General features: G+C 36.5%; 1 long non-coding RNA gene across 2 annotated transcripts; it reads left to right on the top strand.

The window, feature by feature from the left end:
- The first annotated feature begins 73 nt into the window (after positions 1–73).
- Positions 74–9797, top strand: LOC128222103 (uncharacterized). Of its 2 annotated transcripts, none has more exons than XR_008259068.1 (6): positions 74–179; positions 1717–1796; positions 2397–2522; positions 2650–2774; positions 5189–5302; positions 6566–9797. It is a non-coding gene; the product is annotated as an uncharacterized LOC128222103 (long non-coding RNA). The 2 variants fall into 2 exon arrangements; XR_008259070.1 differs by having other exon boundaries at positions 2650–2794.
- The last annotated feature ends 9103 nt before the right edge of the window (positions 9798–18900 follow it).

Here is an 18900-nt window from a genome sequence, read left to right as displayed (position 1 = left end):
AAAGCGCATTTCTACTGATATAGACAATAACCCATTCTGAAATATACCGTACAATTGACTGATCCGGAAGTAATCTGGGTCAAACTGAAAGTAGAAAATGTCCACTTCTACGAGTTGGAGTTGGGCGATATTCGCATGCGGATCTGGCGCGCTAGGAGTTGTCTCTTACTTTGGGATAGGTAGCATGTACTACCAAATAATACATTGTATAGATAGCAGAGACGTTATTGACCCATTTCAATTCTACGCAATACAGTATGGTACTGTAGTGTAGTGTCGGTCACTGTGGCTCGAAGTTTTACATTTGTACTGTATTAATATTTATTAATTATATAATATAAAAATGCGGTACTGGTAGCTGTAAGACATCATATAAAGCTTCAAATACTAGATCTCTTTTATATACAGTTATATGTGTTTTAGAAAATCCAGCCCGTGTTGTCTCTGTGTTTTGCCGGTACTAGTCTAAAAAAATAGACGTGTTATACGGGATTCTTCCAATCCCCAACGTGAAGGATTTGCCATATCAAAAATCGTAAAAAAAATCTGTCAACGTACAATTATTTGGACTATGCCGGTACCAGCTGTTCTTATCCATGCTGCTGGTGTACACGTTGACATCAGCAATTGCTTGTGCATTTCGTGCTTTGTGGAGGTTCAGTAAACCCTTTCCTTTGCAAAACAATGATGGTAAAATTCTGGATTTGTGGATATTTTATTCTATAAGATTAATTTGTGTATGAATAATTCAATTAAAACCCCAAATCTTTTAACATAACAATTTGTTAGGTATACAACAACTGCCAGTAAAAGCCCAAATGATTTCATCTTATATTATGTTTACAGTACATGTCTGACATTTCATTCATATTATCCGAATGCTAATCTCCGTTTTGGTACGCCAGATTCCACCCATTTTGGGCAGTATTCTGGATGCCAAGGTTTAAGAAAACTGGATGCCACTTATAAATAAAGACTAAATTGACCAGGAACTAACATTTGCTACATATATATGTAAATATTTAAGTAATATCTGATAATATTGAAGTAGCAAATATAAGTCAATATAATTTATTTATGAACAATGTTTATTGCAATCATGGACTAATTGACAGTGAAATCACATCTGTTAAAAGAAGAAGAAAAAATTGAAGGAATACATGGCATATAATTAAATGATATTGCTTCTATTTCCTGGCTCTTTTGGTGTAAATGATGTTGCATTCTTAATCTTAATGTATCTAAGGGACACAATTCTTTATATACTACAGCATATTTCTCTATTGTAGTTATTCATACTGAATACTATGTTTCCTATATAGCTATGCCTGTAGTACTGTATTTCACTTGATGCTTGGGTATGAATGAATGAACATGTAACTCCATTTGAGATCTTATGAATCTAACCCATTCCACAGGTTGTTGTAAGAACTAAACCAACAACGCAACAAATATGGTGCATAAAAAATCAAAATGCATGCTCTGTATGTTAGAGCGTACAAAAACCAAGCAATATTGGGACGTTTTATTTCATATTAATACTGGTATTCAAGTTTAAGATTAGGTGGTATTGTTGAATCCTGTGAAAAAATACAGCAGGATTCTGGATTACAAGGGTACTGGGAGTAGGATTAAATACTTGTTATTGGTCCCAGTTTAAATTCATAAAAGGTGGTACATGTACAAATTGGTTCTTCTCATTATCTCATGTTTTAGACCACCATGAAAGGGAAGAATACCATGATACTAAACAACACAGTGCTAGAGAGAGCCTTCAAAGGATAACACAAGAAAAGGTACTGTTTCCTGAATGCCTCGAGATGGATAGTTTATTAATATATTGAGGATGTAAGTTGTAACACCCTCCCATGTTGCCTACTGCATACTCAGCTTACAATTTCATGTCGAATCCTACAAAATGTATACTTTAATGAATTTCAGTTTCTTCATACAGCATACAAGACTTCCGGTGAATAAAACCTGTTTAATACTGTGTGTCAAAAATTGAAGTTTCAGCATCCTAATCCAGTATTGATTAAAGAACAATACAATTTTTGGTAGAAATCCATAATTTTAAAGATTTCACCAACATCAAATTAATAACTAAACAACACCAACTGCGGGGGTGAGTAGACTTGTGGTATAGGTGTCCGCCATTCATCCAAAATGTTGTGAGTTATGGGTACTTTCTCATGGCCTTGAAAATGGAAATCTGTACTGGTTTCTACAAAGAGCCAATACCAAAGATTGTTTTTAACTTTCGTCATTAACAATGTTTAATGAAATGAGTATAAACTTTTCAAGAAGTGTTTTTTATAATTGGTTAATTTTAGTTTGAAAATCGATATGTTTTTAAAGTCGATATGTAAATTTTCATATTTCAACTGATTCTACAGGCAGAAGAGTACCGGGAGCTGATACTGGAACCGCTGGAATAGGCATGCCTGGAGAAACAAGAGAAACACCTGAGACATGTGCTGGAGCCTTTGTTCTTCACAGGCAAGGGGGAGTTGCTTGGAGGGGTATGTTAAGCTTATATTGTAAGGGAAGTTCCTGGGGTAGATATATGTAGACAGGATGTGAATTGAATAATAGAAGCTGGCTATAAATTGGAATAGCTGTGTAGTACCCTTTCTTTCTTTTTCCTAGGACGAAAGACTAGAGACCAGTAGAGATGACAAAAGTGTAAACAAAGAGGCCAGGAAAGTACGGTAAGACGGTTTCCAGCTCACGTACAAGAACACATACCAGCACAGCCAACCAGGAGAAAGAGGGTAACATACCCATCAGATGGGTAATTTTTTTCGAAGAATCATGGGGAATGTTGGAAGTCTTCTATTTGCAGAGTAAGAAGGGCTGTACTACTTGCCCTGGCGTCTGTGTCGGGTCCAGTTCAAGTTTTAGGCTTAGTAGGCATTTTTGCTTTTACTGTTCATTCAATCCTTTCACACTTCACACACTTGTTCAGGACCATAACGAAATTGTATTTCATATCATTCTAAATACAAATTATGGCCCCTGATTGACTTGGGAATGTAGGTTAAAGTTTTAGGGCACATTATATGAGGTTAAAGTTTTAGAGCAAGTTGCACTTTTCACTAATAACAACTATACCCTTCATTCTGTTCACTTCATACTTCACACAATTGTTTGCGGCCATCATACAATCAGTTACATAACTCCATGTTATTCTAAAGAAATTATGGCCCTTGATTGACTAAGAAAGTTTGGTTAAAGTTTTATGGCAACTTGGCATTTTTACTTTAAATTCCAATACTGTTCATTCACTGGACATCACACAGTTTTTCAAGGCCATCACACTATAATGTTTTCTTGACTCCATATTGTTCTAAATACAATTTATGGCCCTTGATCAACTTTAAAGTTTGGTTAAAGTTTTAGGGCAAGTTGGGATTTTTACTTATAAATCCTTTACCCTTCTTCACACTAACGGCCATTATGCAATTAGGTTACATAACTCCATGTTAACCTGAATACAAATTATAGCCCTTGATCAAGTTAGGTTAGGTTAATTTTACAGGTTTTAACTCAGTTCTTAGATAATATTTGTTCAAGAGACTTCATACTTTACACAGTTGTTCAAGGCCATCATGCCATTTGGTTACATAACCCCATATTATCCTAAACACAAGTTTTGGCCCTTAATCGAGATTGAAAGTTTGGTTAAAAATTAAGGGCAACTTGAGGTTTTAATTTAGATCTTAAATAATGTTCATTCAATGGAATTAATTCTTCACACAGTAATTGTTGTTCACGGCCATCACACAGGTTACATACAAATTATGGCCCTTGATTGCTTTTTTTTCTACTTTTTTTCTTGATTGCTTTTTGTTTTTCTTCATGCATTTTTGATAGGCACATATATCATATTCGAGCATGCAACGACAGCTTTTGTTACATTTACACTTGGAAAAATGTATACTTTTTGGAAATGGGAACATAGCTTCATAATGGCCAAAAACAGCTTGAAAAAGCCTTGTTTTATGAAATATATAAAACAATGCCCTGAATAATGTCATAAATAATGATGGAATGGTTTACTTTATTAATACAAAGTTTGGACTTGAATGGATTATTTGAATCAACATGTTTTCACTTTGCTTTTTACTTTTGAGTAATGATTTGAGCATGAAATAGAATAACATTCAGAACTACATCTATTACTTGTACCATATTGGAAAGTGTTTTCTTGTTCTTGTTAATGTACTTATTCTCATACCAGAAAGGTTACTAGTAGGCAGAGCTCTTAGGTACAATAAAGCTACTCCATTAATGATTGCACGGTATCTTGACAATATGGTACAAAGGAGTACACTTGTTCAGTATGATTTCAATGACCCTCCTAGTGGCTTCAGTAGCTTTTTTGTACATATTCTAAATTAAATCCGATAAGCTGTCTGAAAAGAATATTTTTGCCTTTCATTGAGCTTACATAAAATATTTGTTATATACAATAAAGTTGTGAAGATACAGTTATACTGCTTGAGAAAAACAACCCTTGAATGTTCATGTCCACTTGCAGTGATCGTCTTTTTCCTTGTGGTGATATCTTAACCAATGGAAATTTTGCAATTCAGTAAAAATCACAATGAAATTAAATGTTAAATGTCTGATCTGATGTCATCCTATATGATATGCAGGTTAATTTACTCCTTTATCAATTAAATGTTTGACCTCCTTGAAACTAAGGTGAGTGTCACTGCTCTTTTGAAATATTTGATGACATTATATGTGACACATTTTGTTTATTCTATGATTAGCAACTTTTAAATAAGATTGGTTTTTTAACTTTCCCATTTGTCGTGTTTGTTTTTCATGCTCATTTTGCTGTTGTTCTATCAATCATGTTCAAATAAGTTATAAATTACATATGTTACTGTAGTACATATAATTCTTATTTTGAGACATTTCATGTGTATATTAAATGATATTTTGGAATTGTTTGTGTGTGTGTGTAATTTTCATGGATTTACATGATTTTTAGCTTGTAATTGAGGTATTGTCATGATCATCTCTTCTGTAGTCATCATGCAAAATCTTTCTGTCCAGGTTGTTGTTATCCAGAACTGTAAATAAAGCCTATAACCCAAAACTGTATCAATGTTTATTTACAAAAGAGAAGTAATTAACAGTTTTCAATATTGACATACCATTTATCAATTGTCAGGTAATTGTGTTACCAGAGGAACCAGAGGTGGGTGAGGATGTCGTCATGGTGACGGTGCATACACTGCGGGATGAAAGGCGAGCACGCAGGTTCCACCTAGATACCACCATGCAGGTGATGATTACAAAACTGTTGATGCACTGCTGCATTTATCTCTCATGAAATGTGTCAATGAACACTAGACATAATCAATGTAGCAAAAAACAAGTATGTTTAAGCTACAGTTTGGTTATGATTCCAATGGTGACTACTACATCTTTTTTTCTTTATTGCAAAAAGGCGTTGTATAGGTATTACCTTTGGCGAGCTTGGTGGTATCAGCTGAACCTCATGCAAACAATAACAAAGGTATTTATCATCTAAACATGATAAAACATGGTGACAGGGTTCTTGGGCAATTTCTATGTGGATCAAGTTTGTTTGATCTTTGATAAATCACCTTAATACCACTTGAGATACTGTATGCTCCTTTTACATTTAAAACAGAAATAATGAAACTTCTGTTAAGTGTGTACAACCATGCGAACAGAATTGCATAGTGCGAAGTTCTTCATGCATGTTTTGTCTGTATAGGGTTAGAAACATATGAGTTATGGTTCTATATTTTATGAAAAAAACTTGAAATTTGTCTACCAACAGCCAATATGTTATTCAGGAATGTACCAATTTTGCCATACTAATTCCAAATCCTTAAAGCTAAAAAAATGTCAAAAACTTTTGACTTCATCATCGCATTATACCTCACTTGTTTTAATAATCCCTAAACCCACCAGAGCTCACCATATCATGTGGGTTATTTAAATTGTCCCAAAGAAAGGCCTTCAAACTGCCAAGCACATTAACAGCACTCCAACCACCTGGGTACTAAACACTCCACCAGCTTTTATGGAATGCTTCATAGGGCATACATGTATCGCAAAAATTAACCTTTCATTTTTAGTTCCACTATTCAAGAAAAAAGAATGCTATACTACCCACCCTTGTGTCAGCGTTGGCATCATACTTTGGTTAAGGTTTTGCCTGAAAACACCTTTAAGTCATTATCTCTGCAAATACATCATGTATTGCATTGAAACTTTAGACATGTGTTCCCTAACTATCTGACCTACTTAACTAATGAAGTTTGATAGCACTATTTTGAATGAAATGCAAATATAATGGGCGTTTAGTATTTGACTTGGAAATTCTGGTTAAGGTTTTTCTGGTCATTGGTGGTTTTAAACAAACTGATTGATGCCATTTAAGCTGAATAAGATTGCCCAAATTTCTTGTAATATTTGAATCCTATTGGAGCACATTAGACCCTGTTCACATGTGTATGTCTATATCTGTTGCTATGCATTGAGGGGTTACATGTTGCATGTCTGTTTTTCTCAGGTGCTGTTTGACTACATGACCACTCTGGGTTACAACCCCCATAACTACACACTGGCCTGGTCGTATCCAAGACAAACACTCCCTGACGAACCGGATGTCACTCTAAGCCAGCTCCAGTTTGGTTGTCGCACCTTGCTGTTTGTTCAGGAGAGGGAGCTCATGTGACAGTTATGTGATCAGTGAAACTGTCTGTACATGAGCTCATGTGACAGTCATGTGATCAGTGAAACTGTCTGTTCAGCAGAGGGAGCTCATGTGACAGTCATGTGATCAGTGAAACTGTCTTTACTTGAGCTCATGTGACAGTCATGTGATCAGTAAAAGTGTCTGTTCAGCAGAGGGAGCTCATGTGACAGTCATGTGATCAGTGAAACTGTCTGTACATGAGTTCATGTGACAGTCATGTGATCAGTGAAACTGTCTGTACATGAGTTCATGTGACAGTCATGTGATCAGTGAAACTGTCTGTACATGAGTTCATGTGACAGTCATGTGATCAGTGAAAGTGTCTGTACAGCGGAGGGAGCTCATGCGACAGTCATGTGATCAGTGAAACTGTCTTTACTTGAGCTCATGCACCAGCCACCCAAGTTTTTGAAATAGTACCAGAGCACATAGCATGTATAATTTAAGTCACATGGGTTGTTGGTGAAGTAACTGTTTTGTACCATGTAGTCATTACAAGTTTATTTATCCGCATGCTAGTAATCACATGATTAAGCTTCACCTACTTTTTACCATTCAGATATGGGAGTTCATGTATAGGCGAAAACAATGAAAATACTTTCCAACATGGTACAATGAAAATAAATGACCTTCTCATGTAAATTTCTGCTGGTCTGAATGTGTCATGTTGTTGGAATTTTAAGCATAAATCTATATGTCCTGTCTCTTGTAGCATTTGCCTGCACAAACACTTTCTGTTGGGAACAATGATTCCTATCTTGACTTTAGACCACACCAAATTGATGTTTCATTTCTCAGATTTACAACACCTATTATTAAGAAAATGCAAAAACAAAATTTACAAAAAATCTTAAAAAGGACCAAAACCAGATTTCTTGTGAAGTCATGTTGCATCTTACAATGCAAGAACATGTTATTTGATGTGTCTGTGACAACTTCTGGGAAACAACAAAATTTAAAAATGATTACTTTGTGGCATTATTTTGTAAACTTACATGAGAGAATGAAGTTTTAATGTTCAGAATTATCATTCTAAATATTTATTTTGTGGGAAAACAACAAAATGAATTTTGTTTTTGTTTTTATGCCCCCAAAAGAGGGCATCATAAAATTGAACTGTCTGTCCAACTGACACATGAACTAGACATTATAAGGCTCAATAGAACCAAAGATCATGCAGGTCTTTAAGATATCTTGAATTGACTGGTTTTATATTCATATACAGAAGGTAACATTGGTTTTTATCGAGAATTAAAGGAATACACTATGCATCCATATATACTCAGCAAAAAAAGTCATGCGACTAGGTATACGAGGTGCAGTCAAAAAGTTCCCGGACTGCCTTTGTACTTTTGACATTTTTGGGATTTGAAAAAATAAAATTACATCAAATTAAAGCTGAAACTATATTCTACATGACTGAACATATATTAACTTTTAATCACACATAAAACAATCATTTTTTACATAGAAAATAAACATAACTCACTCTGTACGGATCACTTCGTACGGAAATGACGTACTGTTGACGTTCACTAATGAAATTACGTCAATGTAGGCGCTTGTATGCTAGTCAATGTGTTTCAAAGCATATTGCCCTTGAAATTCAATACATTTTCTGTGCCAATCTACCCACTTATTAAAAATGTCTGCATACCACCCCTTTTTGCAATTGCTTACCGCCGACCTGACGCCACTTTTCATTTCTTCTGCTGATTCAATTCTGCCACCTCGTAAGTTGGTCTTTAATCTTGGAAATACACAGTAGTCCAAAGGCGCTAGGTTGACACTTTAAGTCGGATAATGCAGTCTTTCATACCCGAAAAATCTAATGTTAGTAGCGCGTCTTGATGAAAGATCAAATTTCGCAGTACGGACGTTTATTTCTCAATGATCGTGAGATGTCTCTGCACGTCTCAAATGTCACAAACATATGTTAACTCAATGTGAACCCAATTCATATCATAAAAAAGCCTGGAATCAATTATAAATAAATAATTGTCAAGATGTTGTGTATATTCCCATGGCTAAATCCGACACATCAGCTATTTCGTCGATCGATTTCCGCCGATGTACCGAAATGACACGCTGCATTTTGTCGAAACTGCCACTATCCTGTTCCATTATTGTCAGTTATGTCATCACCTGGAAATGCTTGTGCCAATCCAATATGAATGTCCGGGAACATTTAGGTAAACTATCTACCAGATTTATAAATTTCCATGCATCCTTTGGTGTCATTCCTGCACTCGCAGAGTAGTTCATGACTGTCCGTTGCTCTGTTCGCACGGATGACGTTGACATTTCTTCACCGGCGATATCTTCCATTGCTTCAGACAATGCATACTAATTCAATAATTTTTAAGTGATGATGTTTGTTTTGGACGTGTGTTTAGAAATGACGTTAGTGAGACGTCATGTAAATTTACATGATAAAACGGCGCCAATATATTGCATATGTAGCGTTTTTAAGAGTGAAAACAATTTCGTAATCGGTAATAATATTCAAGGTGATCCGTAGCGTAGGTTATATACTACAATGAACATATTTTTCTATCAAAATATGGATGCTATGTAAATAATTCTGCTTACAAAATGTAAACATGTTAGGATTTATGTGTGACAAGTATCGTCATAGTCAGACGTCAAAAGTGTGCAATATATAACCAGTCCGGGAACTTTTTGACTGCACCTCATATAAGGGCATATAATTTAGAATGTATTGGAAAATATTTTAATGAAATACATAATATGAAATAATAAATCGAGGACAATCGTTTATTACAAATTTTAATAAAGTTTATGGCAGTGAACAAATCATTTTATCGATTTGATCAGTATAGGGGTCAGGGTGTAAAAGACACAGTACAGCTTGTTTCAGCATATAACCGTTTTGTATGACCAACTACTGGAATGAAATAAACAGTCGCAAAATCAACAAAAACAATGTAAAAAAATAAAAAGTAAATAACATAAACAGAACATCACATGACTACAAAGCCTTATATTAATTTTTTCTTGCTAATAAAGGCATATACTTTCTCTTTTTAAATGTTAATAATGTGTATGTCCCCCAAAATTGTCCCTGCATTCAATCATTCTGGCTCTTGATGAATAAACGAGTTTTTAGCTCGACTATTCGAAGAATAAGGAAAGCTATACTACTCACCCAAGCGTCGGCGTCGCCCCTTGGTTAAGGTTTTGCATGCAAGCACACATAGGTTAATATCTCAGCAACTACTTGAGGTATTGCATTGAGACTTTATACAATGGTACTCAACCATCCAACCTACTTAATTTACCAAGTTTGATAACTCTACTTTGCATTTAATGCCAATAATAGGCCTTTATAATTTGACTAAGAAATTCTGGTTTAGGTTTTGCGTGCAAGCACACATAGGTTAATATCTCAGCAACTGCTTGAGGTATTGCATTGAGACTTGATACAATGGTACTCAACCATCCAACCTACTTAATTTACCAAGTTAGATAACTCTACTTTGCATTTAATGCAAATAATTGCCCTTTATTATTCGACTCAGAAATTCTGGTTAAGATTTTGCATGTAAGCACACATAGGTTAATATCTCTGACAGCAACTACTGGATGAAATGCATTGGGACTATATAAAATGGTACTCAACCATCCAATCTTCTTAAATAACCAAGTAAGATAACTCTAGTTTGCATTAAATTCAAATAATGGCCCCTTTTTTATTCAACATAGAAATTCTGGTTAAGGTTTTGCATGTAACCACTTTTAAGTCAATGCTTCAGCAAATACATCATGTATTGCATTGAAACTTTACACACAGGCTCCCAACCATTTAACCTTCTTATTTAATCAAGTAAGATAACTCTATCTTTCATATTATATAATTTTTGCCCCTTTATTATGCGACTTAGAAATTCTGGTTAAGGTCTTGCATGTTAGCACACATAGGATAATATCTCAGCAACTACTTGATGTATTGCATTGAGACTTTATACAATGGTATTCAACCACCCAACCTAATTGAATAATCAAGTTAGATAACTGTGTTTTGCAAATAATGGCCCTTTATTATTACACTTAAGAATTCTGGTTAAAATTTTGCATGTAACCACATTTATGTTAATATCTCCGCATATCATGTATTGCATTGAAATCTAATCTAACAGTGATTCATGCATGTTTTGCCAAAACTTTTCAATCCTTACACTGAAAACCGGCGGAATAGTCGAGCGCGCTGTCTCTGTGACAGCTCTTGTTTAATTTCTTGTTGTGGAATGGCATCCCATTCCTCTTCAAGAAATCTTCGAAGGTCCACTAGGGTGCTATGTCCCAGAACATCCCAAACATGTTTAATATACGAGAGGTCGGGCGACATTGGGGGCCAGCTCATGCGCCAGAGGCGGATCCAGGAATGAACGTTAGAGGGGGCGTAACTTAGGGGCGCAACCTTTTGACATGCACCCCTCCCTCTGAACCGAAAGTGTATGGCATAAACTGTTTGCATATGGATTGGGGGTTAAGCAATCAAGAAAAATTAACAATTTGTAGTTGGAAATGATGCATTATAGGCGTATTTTATTATTTTTTATCTCCTAAAATGACATAAAAAGTAAACTTTGACGATTTTAGAGGGGGCGCGCGCCGGAAGCGCCCCCCTCTAAATCCGCTAGTGTGCGCTGTATGCCATTTTCCTGGACAAACTGGTTCACAATAGCAGCCCTACGGGGCCTAGCATTGTCATCTTGATAGATTGGCTGGCGAACGTTTATCTGGCGTAAGAATGGAAGCACATGCGGCCAAAGAATCTTGTAACGATACCGTTGACCGGTCAATGAGCCGTCAACAAGCTACCCTCTGCCATTTTACCTCCCCAGATCATAACTGATCCTTCCTTTCCTGCGACAGTCAGCATTACAGTACAATGCGCGTGATGCTCACGACGCTGGCATCACACACGCTGGCGCTGTCAACATTCCGAAGGTAAATGCGACTCATCACTGAACAACAGTCCGCCACTGCGCTCTGTTCCAGTGGGCATGTTCGTTGCAAAATGCTAGCCGGATATGTATGTGCCGGTCTTGTTAGCCTGGTTTCTTCGCCAAAACACGTGAGTTAAACCCGGCAGGGTGCATCCGGTTACGGATAGTTTGGAATGAAACAGGTCTCGTGTCTGGACCCGGCCTCGCCATAAGAGTTTGATGCAACGCAACACTGGACAAAAACCTGTTTCTAGCGACGTTTACTTCATGGTATAGGTCTTCCTCGCCGGAAGTGGCTCTTGGTCGCCCTGACCGCGGCATATTACGAACGCTCCCTGTCGCTTGAAACCGTTGCCATAAGTGATAAATAGTTGCACGGTTGACGTTTAAGCGCCTTGCACAATGTTTTCAACGTTCCACCCCGCTACTTTAAATCCGTAAAATCACGTAACCGGTCGTCCTCGGATAAATGGTTACCATTCATGTCTTCCAAAAGTGACATTTGGACATACAGAATCAAAACAACTTGTGCCTAAATCAAAATGAAATCCTCATTATGTAAAATAGAACCATTTATGTGAACAAAACAAGTTATGCAATTTCTCCGTAAGTCTGAAAAACACGCGCATTTTATGACTTTTTACTGTAGACCCCTACCCATTTCTAACAGTATTATTTTAAACTTTCACAAAATCAATACCATAATTTATGAATATTTAAAGTGCCTGAAAAAATCATAAGGGAACACGTTGTCACATGACTTTTTTGCCGAGTATATATAGCTATCATTTCTCAAGTTTTAGGTGCATAACTAGACTTGAATTAGAGCTTTGGTCTTTTGAAGAATGATAAAAATGCTCATAACAACATTATAAATCATTTGAAACCCTGTAAAAAAAATATCCAATGATGTTAACCATGTTAAAAAGAGGTTCTTTTGTATATCCCAGGAACTTAATGTCTTTTGTTTCTGTATAATAATGGATTTTCAGGGCTTCTGAACTTTATGGGGAAAAAAATATTAACATAACATGGGAGTTTGACTTTTTGTTTAAGGATTATGTACCTTTCTGATTTCCATTTGTTATTATTCACAAAGTGAAGTGGGGGCTTTATAGGAATCGCGATTGTCATCACACAGAACCCTTGTTCCTACCTTCAAGGTCAAGGTCACAGCAACCTTCTGAACATACCAGTAGTATGTGTCCATCAGTCTGCCCAGTTTTTGTATTTTCAATATCTTTCACATTCATTGTCAGATTTTAAACTTACTAGAGTACTTATTATCTGGAGTAGAATCTTATGAATTCCCCTGCTTTCGATAAAACATGTTTCTTCTGCACTTGTTTCTGCATCTAATCATTCATTTTTAGCTCGTCTGTTTTTCGAAGAAAAAAAGTCGAGTTATTGTGATAGCCTTGGCGTCGTCGGCGTCGTCTGCGTCTGCGTCTGCGTCGTCGTCGTCGTCCAAAAACTTTAACCTTACCTCATAACTCAAAAACCGTTCAACATTTACCTATGAAACTTGATACATATGTACCTAGGAATGAAACACATCTATACAAAGTCACATAGCTCTAGTTTTTTAGAGTTATGCCCCTTTTTAGACTTTAAAAAACAGACGAGCGTTGGCACCCACTCCGCGGTGCTCTTGTTACAATTTACCATGACTTATGATATAAATTTTGTTATTTCTTTAATGCTTTTCAGTGAAATATCATGTTTTTTCCACTGCAATAGGATATTTCCACTGCATTTTGATATTTTCATTGCTCTCAAAAATAATTTATTCTTAAATTTAGGCTTAAAAGAAAAAGATTTTTTATTTTCAGTGTAAAATCCAATTTATGTCTCTTGACTGCACCTCTTATCAACTATGTCTTTCTGTGATCACTCTGTGAAATTAATTTTAAATAAACATTTTTTATCATCTATATCATAGTAGGAATGTTACTTAGTATGTCTTTATTTGCAGAAGAATAACACTCAAATTTCCGCAATATTTAGAATCGTCTTAGTCCAGTATGTACAAATTTAGCTTCCACCCCTTAAAATATGGTTATCATATATATTGAATATCACAATAGTTGTTTCTGGCTATTATCATCTTAGTATGTCTGACCTTGATATCTGGAGCTGACAATTTTGTTTTTATGTCTTTAATTTTAGTCTTCATTTTAAGCAAAATATTGCCGTCCGACGTAGCATATACGACGTCATTTGTCACGTGGTATACACACACTGGATTAATGTAATTGATACATGTATGTAATTTAATAATCTATCAAGCTAATAAGGAGGTTTTTGCATTCAAGAACTTCAAAGGAGTGATAACTTCCCGGCACCACGCCGCCTTGACACAGGACGTTATTTATTGAATCTAGCAGATGTATTGATAAAACAAGTGGTCCATGAGGGCCCATGCTAGTGGCATGGCTCTTGTGGTCATTTTCAATCCAGAGCATGTATGTATGGGTAAAAGGCAACAAACATATAGTTCACGTTTTGTGTTTGGGTTACCTGAAAACGTTGCACGTTCAACATCTGAGGACAGAAAGTGTTGTAAGCAGATTAGTTGCATGAACTATTTTAATATGTGCCACGTAAAGGTCATCTGACAAAAAAAAAATGCTTTCAAAACTGTACTCATGGTCAAAATTTCATTTCTGTAGCTTTAAAATCAAAAAAATTGGTCAAAGGTCAAAGTCAAGGTCATCCAAGGACAACATTGATGCTCATTTGCAAAACTGTACACATGGTCAAAATATCATTGCTGTAGCTTTAAAAATAAAAAAGAAGGTCAAAAGGGGTGGGGCCAGCTTTGACCCCAGGGGCATTATTTCAACTGTTTTGCTTGAGAGTCATCATATGATGCTCCACTACAAATATCAAAGGTATGAGCTTTGTGGTTTGAAACAAGAAGATTTTGAAAATATTTCTTAAATAAGTCTCTAGGAAACTTGTGACCCTCGGGGCAGTGCCAGTTTTGACCCAAGGGGCATAATTTGAACAACCATGGTAGCAGACCACTAAATAATGCCTTATTCAAAATAGCAAGTGTCTGCCTAGCTGGTTCAGACAAAAAGATTTTTAAACATTCCCAATTTAAGTATAGCAAACCTGTGAACCCCGGGGGGATGGCCAGAAATGACCCCAGGGGCATAATTTGAACAAACATTCACAAGCAATTGTGCTTAGATGAATGCGCGAACACACAAAAAGGATTTCAAACATTTCCCAATTTAAGTTTACCAAACCTGTGAACCCTGGGGCGTGGCCAGTAATGACCCCGGGGGCATAATTTGAACAAACATTCACAACCAATTTTGTTAAGATGAATGCGCTAACTACAGAAACTTTGGCCAGTAGAGCTAAACAAGAACAAGGCAGAGTAATTCACAAAATCAACTGCAGAACCAAAAAGCAAGTTGTCTCCCTTTAATCCTAGACTTTACTTTATATGTATACTTGGCTAAAAATAATAAGATAATAGATGATTTATGATTATTTCAAAGGCAGTAGGTCTTATTTGCCACATGGGCATAGTGTGGAAAAAGTTTACTTTTCAAACCTTTGTAAATGTTCATGGACAAATAGGTCTTGCCTTATAACAAATATGCCTGGCATGAGTACCCTTCATGATGATCATGTGTACCAAGTTTCATAACTCTTGAAACACTTGTCAGTAACTAATACTAGTGTGGTTTCTCAATAGGTCAAGGAAATTGCACCTTGCATTTAAACCCCTGTCACACTAGGGCTGTATTCCAACGGCGTCTAAAAACAATCCAGAATGCCGATCTGCGCGCAGAGGAAGCATCACAGTGGCATCACCAGTGAACGTGTTTGGATCACATAAAATGCCGAGGGACAGCGTGCACTTTGAGCATGCCCAAAAAAACACCGTTGCTCGGTGTTCTGATAATAGTACTGTGCGACTGCCATGAGGTCCCCGTACCAGTGCAGTTAGGTCTCCCACGATGCAACAGGATTGTCAAGGGGGCGCACAGAGGTGGCAGCGCGAACTCAATGGTTATCGGTGGCTCTTGCACAGCAGTCATACAGGCTGAGCTTTTTTTGAGATGACACTGCGTCTTCACTGGACTCAAATGGCACGTCTACGATGCTTACGAGTTTTGTTTTATAACTGTGCTCTGACAACAATTGTACGGAGCTGCCATGGCAATCACAATTTAAACAATTAGAATGGCTTCAATTTGAATACCGTTGCAAATATCAAACGGCTGTTATGGTATATAAATCTATTAACAATCTTACACCGAGTTATTTAAGAGACATTATAAAGTTATCTAACAATACAAGACATGGATTAAGATCTTCTATGCGACAAGACATTGCCCACATTCGACATAAACTCAATACAAGAAACACTCATGCATGCTACAGTGGGAAAGTTGGGAACTCTTTACCAGAACGAATACGTAAATCGAACACGGAAAAGACATTTAAAGCCTGCTGCAAGAAGTTCTTTTTACATCATCAATTGCAAAAACCGTTGTAAGAATTGTACACATAATTCCATGTATCTCGAGTAAGGTGTTAAATACATGTGTGACTGTCTTACTTACTCAGTTAATTAATTTTAATGATATGTTTTGTTAACCTTTAGGTACAAATTGATGTATTGTTCGGCATTGATGTTGTTATTAATGTATTATATTCATGTTTCTTTATGTTTTCGTATAACATTTTAATACGTACCCTTTTGAAATAACAAATTTATGCTTGCGTTTTCATTCTAAACATTTATGTGTGAGTGCGTGTGTATGTTCTTTCAGAAGGCCACATTGTAAATAAGTCGTGTGTTATGTTTGTTTATAATATGATGCCTATGTCTTAATGTGTTACCTTCTTTAAATAAAATTATTATTATTATTATTATTACTAATGTGGAACAGCAAGCCGGTCTACTGCTTGCCTTTATCCAGCAGATCCAGGATGAAGCAGACGCTGTGGATCTTATTTTGTGGCGACAACAGAGGGGGCGTAGAAGGCTTTGGTTAGATCATGGCTGGACAAAGGCAGATGGTTGCAGCATGGATACTATCATCAGCTCAAGCCTGAGCTGTAATATGAGGACCCTGCCAGTTATTTCAACTACTGCTATTTCATTTTTATAGGTAATGCAAAACAAAACACCATCAATGCCGTGAAAGCGCAGTGACAACTCCATGAACACAGTAGAAGCGGCATGACAGCGCAGAAAATCGCTAACTAGAATTCTGTAGGAATGCGGTAGATCGCATGGAGCTCTGTAGAAATGTAGAGTTGCTGTGAGAACACCTTGACATCGCCATCTTCATGAAAACTAAGTACTAAATTTCATAGTTACATTTCTAAAACTGTTGGGAGAAGTTCACTCCACGAAGTCCAATATAATTACATGTAATAGTGTAAACTAGACGCCAAATAGTGACAAGTTGAACCCGTTGAAAGAGCCTTTAGCTCAGACAAAATGCACTTTCATACACATGCAATACCAAAAAACATTGAGTTGAACAATAAAAAGATTATTATTAATGCATGGTAAAGATACAACCCATACAAGGTTCAGTCTGGACGGACAGACAGACACATTAGTGCGCATACGTGTTACCTGCTACTTTCCATCTCATCATGGTGAGCCTCCATGGCAAGATTTATAGAAATCCTATAATGCATGGTCAAGATACAGCCTGGACATGAATCATTTTAACTTTTGAACTGTTGAAAGTGTGGCTGACTTTTGAGGAACAGGCATGGGTCTTGTGTGCAACATGACACCTTTTTTACTTTCATTTTTTACTTTTTTTGAAAATCCTATCATGCATGGTCATACAGCCTCGACAAGGTTTTGTCCTGACGGATGCTCTGATGCATGCAACTGTGATTGTGACAACTTTGTCACACTCACAGCACGATCATGTTCAAGGACATGTAACTGAAAGATAAGCAGGAGTTTGGCTACGAGCTGTGGGAGAAGTATGCTCCACAGCATCCAATATAGCTATGTTCAAGGGCATTTAATGCACTCAAGACAAGTATTGGCTGCTAAAAATACGTCCGCCACTCAACTCATCATTGTCATAATGTGTACAAAGTATTTTCATGACAGGCAGCTTGACTGACCTAGCAAACAAATGTATGATGACTCCAATAAACCCACCTTCAAACCTTGCGGGGAATTAATAATGGCCGCTAGCAGTAAGTGACTCTTTTAAGTATTTGACCTTGAACAAAATGTCTGGAAAATACTTTATTCAGATGTAAGGCACGTAATTACTGAGCTTTTGCAGTTAAGGATTTATTGATTGAACACATGATTATATAATAACATTTGTCCCCAACTGACCTTGAACCAAGTCAGCTAATGCCTTGGGGATGACTGGCCAGTCCTTATAATGTCATACGACCCTCAGTTTTGTGATTTATTTCATTGTTTGATATCCTTTCATTAGTTGGGGAGTTATAGAGTGGACATGAGAAATGGCTTCGTAGAGGTCTTTACAACTTGAAATTATGTAGCTAGGATTTATGCCAGATTATTTCAACTAGAACTGTCACAGGAATGGTATACTTATTCTTCAAAAAGGGTCATGCCTCTGTCAAAAATTGGTGGATTGTACCCCCAATTTCAAACTTTCAACAAGTTTGACAAATTTTATGTTGAAAAGGGACCATAACAGATGGAACAGATTGTCATATTAGTGGCCACTTAATGTACACCCAAAACATTCGGGGAGCATAAAATACTTATTGCAAAACTATGTCTCATGTACTTCGTATGTTTGCTCTTATGAAGTGAGTATTCAATCATACTTAGACAGCTGTTCTCACCCTTGCTTCCTAAGGATCTCTCTTCTAGATTGTATACTCCACAACATTTTGTCAGATTTAAAATATGCCACTTGTTATGAAACTTGGAAGCCTTGCCTTTGAGTCAAGGTCTTAAAGAGAGCACCACAAGTAGCTGCCAAAGAAAGTGTGTAAAACTCTGTTAGTATTTATACCTGAGCCCTTGCTTCATATGCGAGTATTGTTTCTGGTGACATGCGTACCAAGTTTCACATAAATATTTTTACAGTTATTAAGTTATGGCCAAGGAGGTAGGCAACACTTACACCAAGGCTAAAACAACACCTCAATTTTTGTGTCATCAAAAACAGACTAGCAATA

This window comes from Mya arenaria, chromosome 2 (genome assembly GCF_026914265.1).
Source record: "Mya arenaria isolate MELC-2E11 chromosome 2, ASM2691426v1".
Classification (NCBI taxonomy): Eukaryota; Metazoa; Mollusca; class Bivalvia; order Myida; family Myidae; genus Mya; species Mya arenaria.
This window is presented reverse-complemented; position numbering and strand designations above follow the sequence as displayed.